Genomic DNA, 18,656 nt, shown 5'->3' with positions numbered 1-18,656 from the left:
GAGTGTCGAGATCCGCAGTTAATGCTAGGTAGTCTGCTACCAGTCGGTTGAGTCTTTCTCTGAGGCTGGATCCCAAAAGGCTCTGGCGATGCATAGGAGTTAAAAAGGTCCGCATGTCCTCCATCAACAAGACGTCAGGAAAGCGTCCTGTCCTTGCCGCCGTGGTTGTGGGAGGAGGAGGATTACTTTCATCTCTTCCCCTGTTAGATTCCCGTTGTGCTGTGACATCACCCTTATACGCTGTGTAAAGCATACGCCTAGATTTAGAGGTTTGCGTTAGCCGTCAAAACCAGCGTTAGGGGCTACTAATGCTGGTTTTGGGCTACCGCTGGTATTTAGAGTCGTGTAGGTAAGGGTCTAATGCTCACTTTCCAGCCGCGACTTTTCCATACCGCAGGTCCCCCTACGCCATTTGCGTATCCTATCTTTTCAATGGGATCTTTCTAACGCCGGTATTTAGAGTCTTGGCTGAAGTGAGCGTTAGAAATCTAACGACAAGACTCCAGCCGCAGAGAAAAGCCAGGAGTTAAGAGCTTTCTGGGCTAACGCCGGTTCATAAAGCTCTTAACTACTGTGCTCTAAAGTACACTAACACCCACAAACTACCTATGTACCCCTAAACCGAGGCCCCCCCACATCGCCGCCACTCTATTAATTTTTTTTAATCCCTAATCTGCCGACCGCACACTGCCGCCACCTACATTATCCCTATGTACCCCTAATCTGCTGCCCCTAACACCACCGACCCCTATATTATATTTATTAACCCCTAATCTGCCGCCCCCAACATCGCCGCCACCTACCTACAATTATTAACCCCTAATCTGCTGCCCCTAACACCACCGACCCCTATATTATATTTATTAACCCCTAATCTGCCGCCCCCAACATAGCCGCCACCTACCTACAATTATTAACCCCTAATCTGCCGACTGGACCTCACCGCTACTATAATAAAGTTATTAACCCCTAATCCGCCTCACTCACGCCTCAAAAACCCTATAATAAATAGTATTAACCCCTAATCTGCCCTCCCTAACATCGCCGACACCTAACTTCAATTATTAACCCCTAATCTGCCGACCGTACCTCGCTGCTACTCTAATAAATGGATTAACCCCTAAAGCTAAATCTAACCCTAACACTAACACCCCCCTAAATTAAATATAATTTTTATCTAACGAAATAAATTAACTCTTATTAAATAAATTAATCCTATTTAAAGCTAAATACTTACCTGTAAAATAAACCCTAATATAGCTACAATATAACGAATAATTATATTGTAGCTATTTTAGGATTAATATTTATTTTACAAGCAACTTTTAAACTATTTAAACTATTTAATAGCTACCTAGTTAAAATAATTACAAAATTACCTGTAAAATAAATCCTAACCTAAGTTACAATTAAACCTAACACTGCACTATCAATAAATTAATTAAATAAAATACCTACAAATAAATACAATTAAATAAACTAAATAAAGAACAAAAAATAAAAAAATAACTAAGTTACAAAAAATAAAAAAATAATTTACAAACATTATAAAAATATTACAACAATTTTAAGCTAATTACACCTACTCTAAGCCCCCTAATAAAATAACAAAGCCCCCCAAAATAAAAAAATGCCCTACCCTATTCTAAAATAAAAATTGAAAAGCTCTTTTACCTTACCAGCCCTTAAAAGGGCCTTTTGCGGGGCATGCCCCAAAGAAAACAGCTCTTTTGCCTGTAAAAAAAAACATACAATACCCCCCCAACATTACAACCCACCACCCACATACCCCTAATCTAACCCAAACCCCCCTTAAATAAACCTAACACTAAGCCCCTGAAGATCTTCCTACCTTGTCTTCACCACGCCGGGTATCACCGATCCGTCCAGAGGAGGCTCCGAAGTCTTCATCCAAGCCCAAGCGGGGGCTGAAGATGTCCATCATCGGGCTGAAGAGGTTCCTTTAAGGGACGTCATCCAAGATGGCGTCCCTCGAATTCCGATTGGCTCATCCAATCAGCCAATCAGATTGAGCTTGAATCTGATTGGCTGATGGAATTTTCCTACCTTAATTCCGATTGGCTGATCTTGGATGACGTCCCTTAAAGGAACCGTCATTCGTCGGGAAGTCGTCGGCCAGGATGGATGTTCCGCGTCGGCGGGATGAAGATGGATCCGGAAGAAAGAAGATTGAAGATGCCGCTTGATAGAAGACTTCAGCCGGATGATGGATCTCTTCAGCCCGCGCTTGGATCAAGACTTCAGTCGGATGATGGATCTCTTCAGCCCGCGCTTGGATCAAGACTTCAGCCGGATGATGGACCTCTTCAGCCCAATGATGGACATCTTCAGCCCCCGCTTGGGCTTGGATGAAGACTTCGGAGCCTCCTCTGGACGGATCGGTGATACCCGGCGTGGTGAAGACAAGGTAGGAAGATCTTCAGGGGCTTAGTGTTAGGTTTATTTAAGGGGGGTTTGGGTTAGATTAGGGGTATGTGGGTGGTGGGTTGCAATGTTGGGGGGGGTATTGTATGTTTTTTTTTACAGGCAAAAGAGCTGTTTTCTTTGGGGCATGCCCCGCAAAAGGCCCTTTTAAGGGCTGGTAAGGTAAAAGAGCTTTTCAATTTTTATTTTAGAATAGGGTAGGGCATTTTTTTATTTTGGGGGCTTTGTTATTTTATTAGGGGGCTTAGAGTAGGTGTAATTAGCTAAAAAATTGTTGTTATATTTTTATAATGTTTGTAAAAAAAATTTTTTTTTTTTTTTACTTAGTTCTTTTTTTATTTTTGTACTTTAGTTAGTTTATTTAATTGTATTTATTTGTAGGTATTTTATTTAATTAATTTATTGATAGTATAGTGTTAGGTTTAATTGTAACTTAGGTTAGGATTTATTTTACAGGTAATTTTGTAATTATTTTAACTAGGTAGCTATTAAATAGTTATTAACTATTTAATAGCTATTGTACCTAGTTAAAATAAATACAAAGTTGCCTGTAAAATAAATATTAATCCTAAAATAGCTACAATATAATTATTCGTTATATTGTAGCTATATTAGGGTTTATTTTAAAGGTAAGTATTTAGCTTTAAATAGGATTAATTTATTTAATAAGAGTTAATTTATTTTGTTAGATAAAAATTATATTTAATTTAGGGGGGTGTTAGGGTTAGGGTTAGATTTAGCTTTAGGGGTTAATCCATTTATTAGAGTAGCGGCGAGGTCCGGTCGGCAGATTAGGGGTTAATAATTTAAGTTAGGTGTCGGCGATGTTAGGGAGGGCAGATTAGGGGTTAATAATATTTATTATAGGGTTTTTGAGGCGGGAGTGAGGCGGATTAGGGGTTAATCCATTTATTATAGTATCGGTGAGGTCCGGTCGACAGATTAGGGGTTAATAATTGTAGGTAGGTGGCGGCGACGTTGGGGGGGCAGATTAGGGGTTAATAATTGAAGTTAGGTGTCGGCGATGTTAGGGAGGGCAGATTAGGGGTTAATACTATTTATTATAGGGTTTTTGAGGCGGGAGTGAGGCGGATTAGGGGTTAATCCATTTATTACAGTAGCGGTGAGGTCCAGTCAACAGATTAGGGGTTAATAATTGTAGGTAGGTGGCGGCAACGTTGGGGGGGGGCAGATTAGGGGTTAATAATTATAATATAGGGGTCGGCGGTGTTAGGGCAGCAGATTAGGGGTACATAGGGATAATGTAGGTTGCGGCGTGTGTACGGAGCGGCAGATTAGGGGTTAAAAATAATATGCAGGGGTCAGCGATAGCGGGGGCGGCAGATTAGGGGTTAATAAGTGTAAGGCTAGGGGTGTTTAGACTCGGGGTACATGTTAGGGTGTTAGGTGTAGACTTAGGATGTGTTTCCCCATAGGAAACAATGGGGCTGCGTTAGGAGCTGAACGCTGCTTTTTTGCAGGTGTTAGGTTTTTTTTCAGCTCAAACTGCCCCATTGTTTCCTATGGGGGAATTGTGCACAAGCACGTTCTTGAAGCTGACTGCGTCCGTAAGCACCGCTGGTATTGAGAGTTGCAGTGGCGGTAAATTATGCTCTACGTTCCCTTTTTGGAGCCTAACGCAGCCATTCTGTGAACTCTAAATACCAGCGATATTTAAAAGGTGCAGGGGAATAAATACAAGCGTAGCTAACGCACTTCTTCTAATGCATAACTCTAAATCTAGCCGATAGTTTTTAATTTATTTTTAAAATGCTCCATCCTTTCCGACTTGCGGGAATTTGGTAACATTTCAGGCACTGACAAGTGTGACTGACAAGGTTTGTCACCTCCTCAAAAGGATGCATGAGCCTACAGGCATTGCACATGAGCGTCCAGTAATTTGGCAAAAAAATCCCCAGCTCCCCAGAGGCTGTCCTAGCACCCCGGTCATACAAATACTCATTAACAGCTTTTTCTTGTTGGAGCAGGCGATCGAACATTAGGAGTGTTGAATTCCACCGTGTCGGGCTGTCGCAAATCAAGCGCCTCACTGGCAGGTTGTTTCAACGCTGGATATCGGACAAGTGCACCATGGCCGTTTAGGAACGCCTGAAATGGCCACACACCTTCCTGGCCTGCTTCAGGACGTTCTGTAAGCCTGGGTATTTATGCACAAAGCGTTGTACAATCATATTACACACATGTGCCATGCACGGCACATGTGTCAACTTGCCCAATTTCAATGCCGCCACCAAATTACTTCCATTGTCAGAAACAGCCTTGCCAATCTCCAGTTGGTGCGGAGTCAGCCACTGATCCACCTGTGCGTTCAGGGCGGACAAGAGTGCTGGTGCGGTGTGACTCTCCACTTTCAGGCAAGTCAACCCCAAGACGGCGTGACACTGCCATATGCGGGATGTTGAATAGTACCTGGGGAGCTGGGAGGGTGCCGTTGATGTTGAGCAAGACGCAGAAGCAGTAGAGGACTCAGCCGAGGAAGAGGTTATGGAAGAGGATGGAGTAGGAGGAGTAGAGGAGGTAGCAGCAGGCCTGCCTGCAAGTCGTGGCGGTGTCACCAACTCTTCTGCAGAGCCACGCATTCCATGCTTGTCAGACGTGAGCAGGTTTACCCAATGCGCAGTGTATGTGATATACCTGCCCTGACCATGCTTTGCAGACCAGCTATCCGTGGTCATATGGACCCTTGCCCCAACGCTGTGTGCCAGACATGCCATTACTTCCTTTCACACAACAGAGTACAGGTTTGGGATTGCCTTTTGTGAAAATAAATTTCTGCCAGGTACCTTCCACTGCGGTGTCCCAATAGATACAAATTTTTTGAAAGCATCAGACTCCACCAGCTTGTATGGTAAAAGCTGGCGGGCTAAGAGTTCAGACAAGCCATCTGTCAGACGCCGGGCAAGGGGGTGACTTTGAGAAATTGGCTTCTTACGCTCAAACATGTCCTTGACAGACACCTGACTGTGGGCAGATGACCAGGAACTGCTACGTAAGAGAGACTCAGTGGAGAATGGTTGAGAGGGGGCAAGGAGGACATCAGTAGTTGACGTGGCTGAAGATGCTGGAGCAGGAGGAGGAGGGCGACTTTGAGTTTGTGTGCTGCTTCTACTCATGTGTTCTTCCCATCGGCGTTTGTGATGTGAGACCATGTGCCTTCGCAAAGCAGTTGTACTTAGGTGGCTGTTGGACTTCCCATGACTCAGTTTCTTTTGGTACAGGTTGCAAATGGCATCACTGTTGTCAGAGGCAGACACACAAAAAAAATGCCACACTGCTGAGCTCTGCGATGATGGCATTCTGGTGGTGGCAACAGCATGCGTTGATGGTCGTCGGCGTGCTGTCTGGCTGACCCCGGGTGCCGATGCATGCTGTCTGACTGTGCCACTAGCTCCTTGAGACGACCTCCCCCTGCTACCAATTTGTCTCCTCCTCCTCCTCTCTGTCTCCCCATCTGAACTTTCCCCCTCTTCTTCTTCTCTTCTAGCAGGCACCCACATGACATCCACCGACACATCATCATCAACCGCTTCACTTGTATCTGACACATCAAGAAAGGAAGCAGCAGCGGGTACAACATCATCATCACACCGTACCTCCATGTCTGTAATGCTGCCTTACTGAGACACATCACTGTTATCTACATCCTCTGTCAATGATGGTTGCACATCACTCATTTCTTCCAACTGATGTGTCAATAACTCCTGTGACAGATCAAGTGAAGCGGCTGTGGTGCTAGTGTTGGCGACAGGCGGGCGAGTGGCACTGGTCACTTGAGAGGTGCCCAAAGCACAGCTGGACGTAGATTGTGCGTCAAGGTTAGGAGGACTAGGAGCAGAAGCTGTAGAAGATTGGGTGTCCTGTGTTAGCCATTCAACTAGGTCCTCCTCAGAACTTTTCACGTCCCCCCTGGCCCCCGGCATCTGAACAATGTGCATATTTGTAGGGTCTAAAGGAATCACAGCACCACGACCAAGACGGAACCTGCGGGGTGGCCTGCCTCTGCCTGTCATTTTTTTTTAAATGTACACTTACAATACTATTAAAAAATTATGAGTGGTGGCACTGGGCAAGTGGGCACAGTATACGCTGTGAGCCTGCCAATCAAAAAAAGACTGATGTTTCAAAGTCAAAAATGTTTATTTTTTAAATATTAAAAGTACAGTGACAACAAATATGATTGGTGGCACTAGTTGGCAAGTGGGCCTGTCTGGCACACACGCTGGGAGGAAGGCAACTGCAATTAGATTACACTAGCTGAGTCATGCTTCTTAGTCCAAAATTTTTTTTTTTTAAATTGACAATACTGTTAGAACAAATATGATTGGTGGCACTAGTTGGAAATGGCAAGTGGGCCTGGCACACACGCTGGCAGGCAGGAGGAAACTGCAATTCAATGGCACTAGCAGACTGATGATTCGCAGTCTAAGAATTTTTTATTTTAAATATTTACAATACTGTTAGAACTAATATGATTGGTGTAACTAGTTGGCAAGTGGGCCTGGCACACATGCTGGCAGGCAGGCAACTGAAATTCAATTGCACTAGGAGACTGAAGATTCACAGTCAAAAAAGTTATGATTTAAATTATTTTCAATACTGTTACAACAAATATGATTGGTGGCAGTAGTTGGCTAGTGGGCCTGACACACACGCTGGCAGGCAGGAAACTGCAATTCAATGGCACTAGCAGACTGATGATTCACAATCTAAGAATTTTTTATTTTAAATATTTACAATACTGTTAGAACAAATATGATTGGTGTAACTAGTTGGCAAGTGGCCTGGCACACACACTGGCAGGCAGGCAACTGCAATTCAATGGCACTAGCAGACTGATGATTCACAGGCCAAAAATTATTTATTTTAAATATTTACAATACTGTTATAACAAATATGATTGGTGGCAATAGTTGGCAGCAAGTGGGCCTGGCACACACGCTGGCAAGCAGGCAACTGCAATTAGATTACACTAGCAGACTGATCTTTCACAGTCAAAAAATTATTATTTTTAATATTTAAACTACTGTTATAACAAATATGATTGGTAGCACTAGTTGGCAAGTGGGCCTGGCACACACGATGGCAGGCAGGCAACTGCAATTCAATTGCACTAGCAGGCTGATGATTCACAGTCAAAAAAGATTTTATTTTAAATATTTACACTACTGTTATAACAAATATGATTCGTGGCACTAGTTGGAAAGTGGGCCTGGCACACACGCTGGCAGACAGGCAACTGCAATTAAATAACAATAGCAGACTGATGTAACAGTTCGTTTTTAAAAAAGTTACAAAAATGTTACAACAGATAGGAGTAATTGCACTCAGGATAGAACTAGGCACAGTTTGTGCTGGCAGCCTGACACACAGGCTGGCACTAGTGGTAGCAGGCTGGCCTGTAAACTTAAATTAAATAACACTAGAAGACTGATGTAAAAGTTTTTTTTTACAAAATGTAATATAATGTTACACCAGATAGGAGTCGTGGACTGGCACTGAGGATGGAAGTAGGCACAGTATATGCTGGCAGCCTGACACACAGGCTGGCACTAATGGCAGCCTGGCAACTAAAATTAAATAACACTAGAAGAGGACTGATGTAAAAAAATTTTTTTTTTAAATTTACACTAATGTTGTTACACCAGATATAAGTGGTGGAAAAAAGAGCTATTAATCTGTGTCACACTATATGATGTGGGCCAGAAACACACAGGCCTGATGGAAAAAGAAATTAGATTACACTAGCAAAATGATTTAAACTTTTTTTTTTTTTTACTTTAAAATAATGTAAAGCAGATATGAGTCGTGGCTGCTAGGGCAGCAATTAACCACAGTATGCTGGGTAAGCCAGAAATAAACACAGGCCTGATAGAAAATGAAATTAGATTACACTAGCAAAATGATTTAAAAGTTTTTATTTTAAATTTAAAATAATGTTAAGCAGATATGAGTGGTGGCTGGCTGCTAGGTAGGGCAGCAATTAACCACAGTATGCTCTGTAAGTCAGAAACACACAGGCCTGATAGAAAATAAAATTAGATTACACTAGCAAAATGATTTAAAGTTTTTTTTTTTAAAATTTACAAAAAATGTTAAGCACATATGAGTGGTGGCTGGCTGCTAGGTAGGGCAGCAATTTACCACAGTATGCTCTATAAGTCAGAAACACACAGGCCTGATAGAAAATAAAATTGGATTACACTAGCAAAATGATTTAAAGTTTTTTTTTTTTTATTTAAAAAAATGTTAAGCACATATGAGTCGTGGCTGCTAGCCTAGGTAGGGCAGCAATTAACCACAGTATGCTCTGTAAGTCAGAAACACACAGGCCTGATAGAAAATGAAATTAGATTACATTAGCAAAATGATTTAAGTTTTTTTTTTAAATTTAAAATAATGTTGTTAAGCAGATATGAGTGGTGGCTGGCACAGAGCAATGAACCACAGTATATGCTGTGTGAGCCTGAGAGACACAGGCCTTCAAATTTTTGTTGGTTAAATTTAAACTAATGTTAAGCAGATATCAGTGGTGGCACTAATCACAGTATATGCTGTGAGCCTCACACACAGGCTGAAAGCCAGGCAAATGCAAATACAAATACAAAGAAAAAAAAAATAAAACACTGAAGTTATAGCCCTAAAAAGGGCTTTTTGGGGTGCTGTCCTTGCAGCAGAGATGAGTCCTTCAGGACTGTAGTGGACACTAAATACACTAGCCTAGCTATCTATTTCCCTATTATGTCAGCAGCAGCAGCAGCACTAAAGCTCCTCTCACTAAGGCCTAGATTTAGAGTTCGGCGGTAAAAGGGCTGTTAACGCTCCGCGGGTTTTTTTCTGGCCGCACCATAAATTTAACTCTGGTATCGAGAGTTCAAACAAATGCTGCGTTAGGCTCCAAAAAAGGAGCGTAGAGCATTTTTACCGCAAATGCAACTCTCGATACCAGAGTTGCTTACGGACGCGGCCGGCCTCAAAAACGTGCTCGTGCACGATTCTCCCATAGGAAACAATGGGGCTGTTTGAGCTGAAAAAAAACCTAACACCTGGAAAAAAGCAGCGTTCAGCTCCTAACGCAGCCCCATTGTTTGCTATGCGGTAACCCTTCCTACGTCTGCACTTAACACTCTAACATGTACCCCGAGTCTAAACACCCCTAACCTTACACTTATTAACCCCTATTCTGCCGCCCCCGCTATCGCTGACCCCTGCATTACACTTTTAACCCCTAATCTGCCGCTCCGTAAACCGCCGCCACCTACGTTATCCTTATGTACCCCTAATCTGCTGCCCTAACATCGCCGACCCCTATGTTATATTTATTAACCCCTAATCTGCCCCCCACAACGTCGCCGACACCTACCTACACTTATTAACCCCTAATCTGCCGACCGGACCTGAGCGCTACTATAATAAAGTTATTAACCCCTAATCCGCCTCACTAACCCTATCATAAATAGTATTAACCCCTAATCTGCCCTCCCTAACATCGCCGACACCTACCTTCAATTATTAACCCCTAATCTGCCGACCGGAGCTCACCGCTATTCTAATAAATGTATTAACCCCTAAAGCTAAGTCTAACCCTAACACTAACACCCCCCTAAGTTAAATATAATTTTTATCTAACGAAATAAATTAACTCTTATTAAATAAATGATTCCTATTTAAAGCTAAATACTTACCTGTAAAATAAATCATAATATAGCTACAATATAAATTACATTTATATTATAGCTATTTTAGGATTAATATTTATTTTACAGGTAACTTTGTATTTATTTTAACCAGGTACAATAGCTATTAAATAGTTAAGAACTATTTAATAGTTACCTAGTTAAAATAATTACAAATTTACCTGTAAAATAAATCCTAACCTAAGATATAATTAAACCTAACACTACCCTATCAATAAAATAATTAAATAAACTACCTACAATTACCTACAATTAACCTAACACTACACTATCAATAAATTAATTAAACACAATTGCTACAAATAAATACAATTAAATAAACTATCTAAAGTACAAAAAATAAAAAAGAACTAAGTTACAGAAAATAAAAAAATATTTACAAACATAAGAAAAATATTACAACAATTTTAAACTAATTACACCTACTCTAAGCCCCCTAATAAAATAACAAAGACCCCCAAAATAAAAAATTCCTTACCCTATTCTAAATTTAAAAAGTTACAAGCTCTTTTACCTTACCAGCCCTGAACAGGGCCCTTTGCGGGGCATGCCCCAAGAATTTCAGCTCTTTTGCCTGTAAAAAAAAACATACAATACCCCCCCCCCAACATTACAACCCACCACCCACATACCCCTAATCTAACCCAAACCCCCCTTAAATAAACCTAACACTAAGCCCCTGATGATCTTCCTACCTTGTCTTCACCATGCCAGGTTCACCGATCCGTCCTGGCTCCAAGATCTTCATCCAACCCAAGCAGGGGCTAGACATCCACTGAAGAAGTCCAGAAGAGGGTCCAAAGTCTTCCTCCTATCCGGCAAGAAGAGGACATCCGGACCGGCAAACATCTTCTCCAAGCGGCATCTTCTATGTTCTTCCATCCGATGACGACCGGCTCCATCTTGAAGACCTCCAGCGCGGATCCATCCTCTTCTTCCGACGACTAGACGACGAATGACGGTTCCTTTAAGGGACGTCATCCAAGATGGCGTCCCTCGAATTCCGATTGGCTGATAGGATTCTATCAGCCAATCGGAATTAAGGTAGGAATTTTCTGATTGGCTGATGGAATCAGCCAATCAGAATCAAGATCAATCCGATTGGCTGATCCAATCAGCCAATCAGATTGAGCTCGCATTCTATTGGCTGATCGGAACAGCCAATAGAATGCGAGCTCAATCTGATTGGCTGATTGGATCAGCCAATCGGATTGATCTTGATTCTGATTGGCTGATTCCATCAGCCAATCAGAAAATTCCTACCTTAATTCCGATTGGCTGATAGAATCCTATCAGCCAATCGGAATTCGAGGGACGCCATCTTGGATGACGTCCCTTAAAGGAACCGTCATTCGTCGTCTAGTCGTCGGAAGAAGAGGATGGATCCGCGCTGGAGGTCTTCAAGATGGAGCCGGTCGTCATCGGATGGAAGAACATAGAAGATGCCGCTTGGAGAAGATGTTTGCCGGTCCGGATGTCCTCTTCTTGCCGGATAGGAGGAAGACTTTGGACCCTCTTCTGGACTTCTTCAGTGGATGTCTAGCCCCTGCTTGGGTTGGATGAAGATCTTGGAGCCAGGACGGATCGGTGAACCTGGCATGGTGAAGACAAGGTAGGAAGATCATCAGGGGCTTAGTGTTAGGTTTATTTAAGGGGGGTTTGGGTTAGATTAGGGGTATGTGGGTGGTGGGTTGTAATGTTGGGGGGGGGGTATTGTATGTTTTTTTTTACAGGCAAAAGAGCTGAAATTCTTGGGGCATGCCCCGCAAAGGGCCCTGTTCAGGGCTGGTAAGGTAAAAGAGCTTGTAACTTTTTAAATTTAGAATAGGGTAAGGAATTTTTTATTTTGGGGGTCTTTGTTATTTTATTAGGGGGCTTAGAGTAGGTGTAATTAGTTTAAAATTGTTGTAATATTTTTCTTATGTTTGTAAATATTTTTTTATTTTCTGTAACTTAGTTCTTTTTTATTTTTTGTACTTTAGATAGTTTATTTAATTGTATTTATTTGTAGCAATTGTGTTTAATTAATTTATTGATAGTGTAGTGTTAGGTTAATTGTAGGTAATTGTAGGTAGTTTATTTAATTATTTTATTGATAGGGTAGTGTTAGGTTTAATTATATCTTAGGTTAGGATTTATTTTACAGGTAAATTTGTAATTATTTTAACTAGGTAACTATTAAATAGTTCTTAACTATTTAATAGCTATTGTACCTGGTTAAAATAAATACAAAGTTACCTGTAAAATAAATATTAATCCTAAAATAGCTATAATATAAATGTAATTTATATTGTAGCTATATTATGATTTATTTTACAGGTAAGTATTTAGCTTTAAATAGGAATCATTTATTTAATAAGAGTTAATTTATTTCGTTAGATAAAAATTATATTTAACTTAGGGGGGTGTTAGTGTTAGGGTTAGACTTAGCTTTAGGGGTTAATACATTTATTAGAATAGCGGTGAGCTCCGGTCGGCAGATTAGGGGTTAATAATTGAAGGTAGGTGTCGGCGATGTTAGGGAGGGCAGATTAGGGGTTAATACTATTTATGATAGGGTTAGTGAGGCGGATTAGGGGTTAATAACTTTATTATAGTAGCGCTCAGGTCCGGTCGGCAGATTAGGGGTTAATAAGTGTAGGCAGGTGTCGGCGACGTTGTGGGGGGCAGATTAGGGGTTAATAAATATAACATAGGGGTCGGCGATGTTAGGGGCAGAAGATTAGGGGTACATAGGGATAACGTAGGTGGCGGCGATTTGCGGTCGGAAGATTAGGGGTTAATTATTTTAAGTAGCTTGCGGCGACGTTGTGGGGGGCAAGTTAGGGGTTAAAAGATATAATACAGGGGTCGGCGGTGTTAGGGGCAGCAGATTAGGGGTACATAAGTATAACGTAGGTGGCGGTCGGCAGATTAGGGGTTAAAATTTTTAATCGAGTGGCGGCGATGTGGGGGGACCTCGGTTTAGGGGTACATAGGTAGTTTATGGGTGTTAGTGTACTTTAGGGTACAGTAGTTAAGAGCTTTATAAACCGGCGTTAGCCAGAAAGCTCTTAACTCCTGCTATTTTCAGGCGGCTGGAATCTTGTCGTTAGAGCTCTAACGCTCACTGCAGAAACGACTCTAAATACCGGCGTTAGGAAGATCCCATTGAAAAGATAGGCTACGCAAATGGCGTAGGGGGATCTGCGGTATGGAAAAGTCGCGGCTGTAAAGTGAGCGTTAGACCCTTTAATCACTGACTCTAAATACCAGCGGTAGCCCAAAACCAGCGTTAGGAGCCTCTAACGCTGGTTTTGACGGCTACCGCCGAACTCTAAATCTAGCCGTAAGAAAGCAAGATCGTAATGAGTCTAAAATGGCTGCTGCCAAGGAGCTGGGAGGGTCTGTGAGGGAGTGTCTGCTGCTGATTGGCTCAAATGTGTCAGAAGGCTGTGACATACAGGGTCAAACTTTCCTCAATGATGACGCATAGGGGGCGGATCGAACATCGCATATGTTCGCCCGCAGCGGCGAACGCGAACAAGCTATGTTCGCAGGGAACCGTTCGCGGGCGAACAGTTCGGGACATCACTATTTACCAGTTTAATAACTGAGAACTCAGATCAGATGCAAGCTCCCTGCAGCCCTATGTTTACCAGTTTAATAACAGAACTCAGATCAGATGCAAACTCCCTGCACACCCATGTTTTCCAGTTTCTTAACTGAGAATTCAGATCAGATGCAAACTCCCTGCATCCTCATTTTTACTAGTTTCTTAACCGAGAACTCAGATCAGATGCAAACTCCCTGCAGCTTCATGTTTACTAGTTTCTTAACTGAGAACTCAGATCAGATGCAAACTCCCTGCAGTACTGTGTTTACTAGTTTAATAACTGAGAACTCAGATCAGAGGCAAAATCCCTGCAGCCCTATGTTTACCAGTTTTCTAATTGAGAACTCAGATCAGAGGCAAACTCCCTGCAGCCCCATGTTTACCAGTTTTATAATTGAGAACTCAGATCAGAGGCAAACTCCCTGCAGCCCTATGTTTACCAGTTTTATAATTGAGAACTCAGATCAGAGGCAAACTCCCTGCAGCCCTATGTTTACCAGTTTCATAATTGAGAACTCAGATCAGAGGCAAACTCCCTGCAGCCCCATGTTTACCAGTTTCATAATTGAGAACTCAGATCAGAGGCAAACTCCCTGCAGCCCTATGTTTACCAGTTTTATAACTGAGAACTAAGATAAGTAGCATGGACCCTACAGCCCTCATTATACCAGCCAGTGCTTCTCTGGATGCAACCTTCAAAGTTCACATGAAATAACATCTAGTGATATTTTGTATCTCATTCTGTCAAATTATCACTGCAGTTAAATTATAAGAAAGGGAAAGTTTGCACAGTTACACGAATAATTAAATGCCATTATGGCCATAGATGGGAGTGACATTTCATTATATTTGACATGTTGATATCTTTCTTTATCCTCAATTTACATTTAAATGCAGTGAGTGATAATCATTTATGGAGTTAACTCCTTTGCTCCCAGAATGGTCGGCAATAGATTGAACAGAAATTCAGTGCATGCCCTTCTAGCAGCTGAGGGGTTAAATTAATTCTTTCTGCATTCTAAAGGTTGTTTAAGACAAGTAATTGTTTATTCCTTTCCATTTAATGACATGAAAAAACGTAAGGCCATGTTTCTATATAAAGCTGGCATAATATGAGATTTCAGTGACCTTTTAAAGCATTCTCATTGGAGACTAATGTGTTTTTGACAAATTAGAGCTGTAGAGGTGTTTTATTCCAAACTAGCAAGTTTAGTGTTAACTTGTATGTATTACCTTCACTAGATATTAAAGGAAAAGAATAATTACTTAAACCTTAAATCAATGAAGATCCAATCTAGAGGAATTGAATCCTTCTTGTTAATGAAACACATATTTATATCAATACAAATACAGAGGGCTGATTATTAGGGGAGCGCAAAAAAAATTGTGTGAGCGATAAGGGGTTTGTTGCAAGTGTTTGTGCGCTCCGGACTTATCACTTGTATTATGAGATGAAAGTAAACACGTTTGCTTGAGCGCAATTGCAAATTACGCTAGGAGGACTTACCATGACTTCAGAGCTCTGATTAACTGTTTTGCTAAACTAAAAAGTTGCACAAAACATATCAAAAATACATTACAAAGTACAGTTACACTCAGAATAACACTATCTAATAAAGATTATAAAAAATATTGCACACAAAAGTTATAAGGGCTCAAAGATAGGAGATCTCAGGTGTTAAGGAAAAAAAAGTCAGCCAAAGGCTTTAAAATAGAGATACATGCAAATACATGTCTAAAGATTTATATGTATGTGTGTATATATATTTAGCAATGAAACTAAAATATCTGGTGACATAAAAAATGTCCTCAGACAAGCCCCAAAAGCGCTCACACCCAAATAATTCCTATTTATGCAATATATTAATTCAAAATGTTATTGATCTATAATATATTCATAAAATAAAAGCAGTCAGTCCCAAAATAGAGAAATAAGATAAGTCCCTCAGACTTTTCTAAAAAATAGGTATACAAGAGGATATGAGATGGCGCTAGATACAGCTCGCATCTATGAGCTGTTATATATTATAAATTCATTTTCTTATAAGTACTACTTGTCAATGACTAAGAATAAATGACATAAATAATATACTATATTATATGTATATGTATAGTATGGATCTATATGTGGTGATACCACCTCAAAATAGGAAACATATATAACATGTGAAAGCCGTACAATATAAAAATTAAAATAAAAATAAACCCGAAGGTATCCTCTGATGAAGAAGGGAAATAATTTTAAATACACCCTTCGAAACGCGTAAGGTAGATTTTTGTAGGCTGAAAGCCTCCCCCTGATACGGCCCTATCTGTAGTTGGATTGATCAGATTGCCAATTTGTTCTAATACCTATACCATAGCGTGCTATTGCTGTTACTATATAGGGATACTGTACTGAACTATTATAATATAATAGGATACCTGCAATCTGTTTGGAACTTGGAAATATATTAGGAGTTTTTTGCTGTTTTTATACCTCATAGCATTGAGGTTGATTATTGTGAGTTTGTTATTCACTTGTGTGTGTCTTTTTTCTGCACTTTAATTAAACAGTATAACACTATTAGCCCTTTCTGGCTTGTGTTTTTCCCTCGGTCATTGAACTACTTACGACCTGAACACTGAGGGAATTGCCACCTGGAGAGTGATTGGAAGTTTCTCACACTTAAAACAGCAAAACCTGAAGACGTGTGTCCATACTCTGGGAGGTGATTCATTATACACACCATTTACTTACCTCATATCGATTGAGGTTTGTGAAAGTGAGTGCACATCTGATTGGGTGCAGGAACACTTTCTTTTGGACATATTTCACTCACTGGGATTAAGAACTTTTAAGAACTTTTTAAAAAATTTTTAGTATTTTAAAAAGACTTTCTGATTTATTTTTATTTTCCTTTTTAATTTAAATTTTTCTATTTTATATAGGTCTATTTTTATATTGTACGGCTTTCACATGTTATATATGTTTTCTATTTTTAGGTGGTATCACCACATATAGATACATACTATTCATATACATATAATATAGTATATTATTTATGTCATTTATTCTTAGTCATTGACAAGTAGTACTTATAAGAAAATTAATTTATAATATATAACAGCTCATAGATGCGAGCTGTATCTAGCGCCATCTCATATCCTCTTGTATATATATATATATATATATATATATATATATATATATACATATATATCGCACAGAAACACCTCTCATAGTGCAGATCAGTTTAATTAAAACAATACAAACATATATAAAAGAACCTTCCCCTAGGGTATTCCCTACTTACAAGAAGAGACCTCAATCATATGAGGTAAGGGCAGATGAATATATAAGTGTCCCCACTTATTTCGCAGTGGATATCACCAGGAGTTCATTGACACAGTAAAGCTCCGTTCTTTTCCAAATGTCCTTTGTATGTATGTATGTATTGGGTACTTGTAAAGCGCAGCTAATCACCCGTAAGGGTCTCAAGGCACTGCTCATTTTATTGACAACTGAAGGATGAAAGGCTGAGTGGACCTCACTGGGGATCGAACCTGCAACCCTTGGGTTGCTACAGAGCTCAGCCACAGTACCTTAGCATGCTGAGCTATCTGTCCTTTGTGACACAACTGGCCAGTTTCTGAAGGCCGTAAACTCTTGACTAATCGCCAATGTTTCCAAGCTAACAGCTGATAAAGTGCTGAGAAGATGCTGAAGGTATCCGTAAGCAACACGGAACACAAGAACAGCGTGTAAGTCGCAAGTGACATAAGGTGGGCGTGTCCTTACGCGTTTCATGGAACTCGTCCGCTTTGTCAGAGGCTTGTACCTTTTTACTCAATCTGAACCTTGAGTCTACTTTGGATGAGCAGCACTGAACACCTCGTTTGATATCACAAAATTTCATCAACAGAAGGATAAGATTTTTTATTTTATCTATTTTTTGTTATTAGTTTTATTATTGTATTGTACTGCATTCACAGATTTTATTGCATTTAGTTTAAAATTATTTAAACTTATTTTATACAAAACCATCTGAACAAAGTATTAATATACATTGTCTATTAATGGAAACACCTTGGTGTACCTACTTCTATAGTTTTTTTCTAACATATATATATATATACAGTATATATATATATATATATATATATATATATATATATATATATATATATATATATATATACAGTATATCCATATATGTATACATATGGATTTATGGATTTATATGTGTATATATATATATATATATATGTATTTAAAGACATATATACACATATAAACACATAAATACATATGTAAACATATCTATATCTGTATATATAAAAAGAAGTACTAACTGACTGACTCATCAACGTCCAGCTCAAAACGTTAAACCTAGGAACGTGAAATTTGGAACGTACGTTGTTTTTATTATGTAGGCACCCACTAAGGAAGGATTTTTGGATGTCAAAATTGGTATTTAGATTCTCCATTAAAAACAAAGAAAAATGTGTTTTACCATTTCCCCAAAATCCACTTAAGGGGAGTGAAAAGAGCGGGGTGGGATATATGCAGATACCTATATCTCAAAAAAACAAAACATGTTAGAAAAGTAAAATCTTTATTATACAGTAAGTTTACATGCCAAATGTCTTGCTCCTAATGTCAGTAGTTCTCAAGATATGGATTTCACTAACAAAAGGGGGGTGAGAAGAGGAAGTAATTTATGAGGATACCTATATCTCAAAACCCCAAAACTGTTACAGATGTGAAAATTGGTATTTAGATTCTCCTTTAAAAATAAAGAAACACTTGTTTTACCTTTTCCTGAAAATCCACTTAAAGGGGTGTAAAGGGACCTATATCTAAAAAAAAAAAAGATGTTAGAAAAGTAAAAATTATAATTTAAAATATTCATTATAAA

The sequence above is a fragment of the Bombina bombina genome, chromosome 6 (genome assembly GCF_027579735.1).
Source record: "Bombina bombina isolate aBomBom1 chromosome 6, aBomBom1.pri, whole genome shotgun sequence".
Lineage (NCBI taxonomy): Eukaryota > Metazoa > Chordata > Amphibia > Anura > Bombinatoridae > Bombina > Bombina bombina.
Note: the sequence above shows the minus strand (reverse complement) of the source record.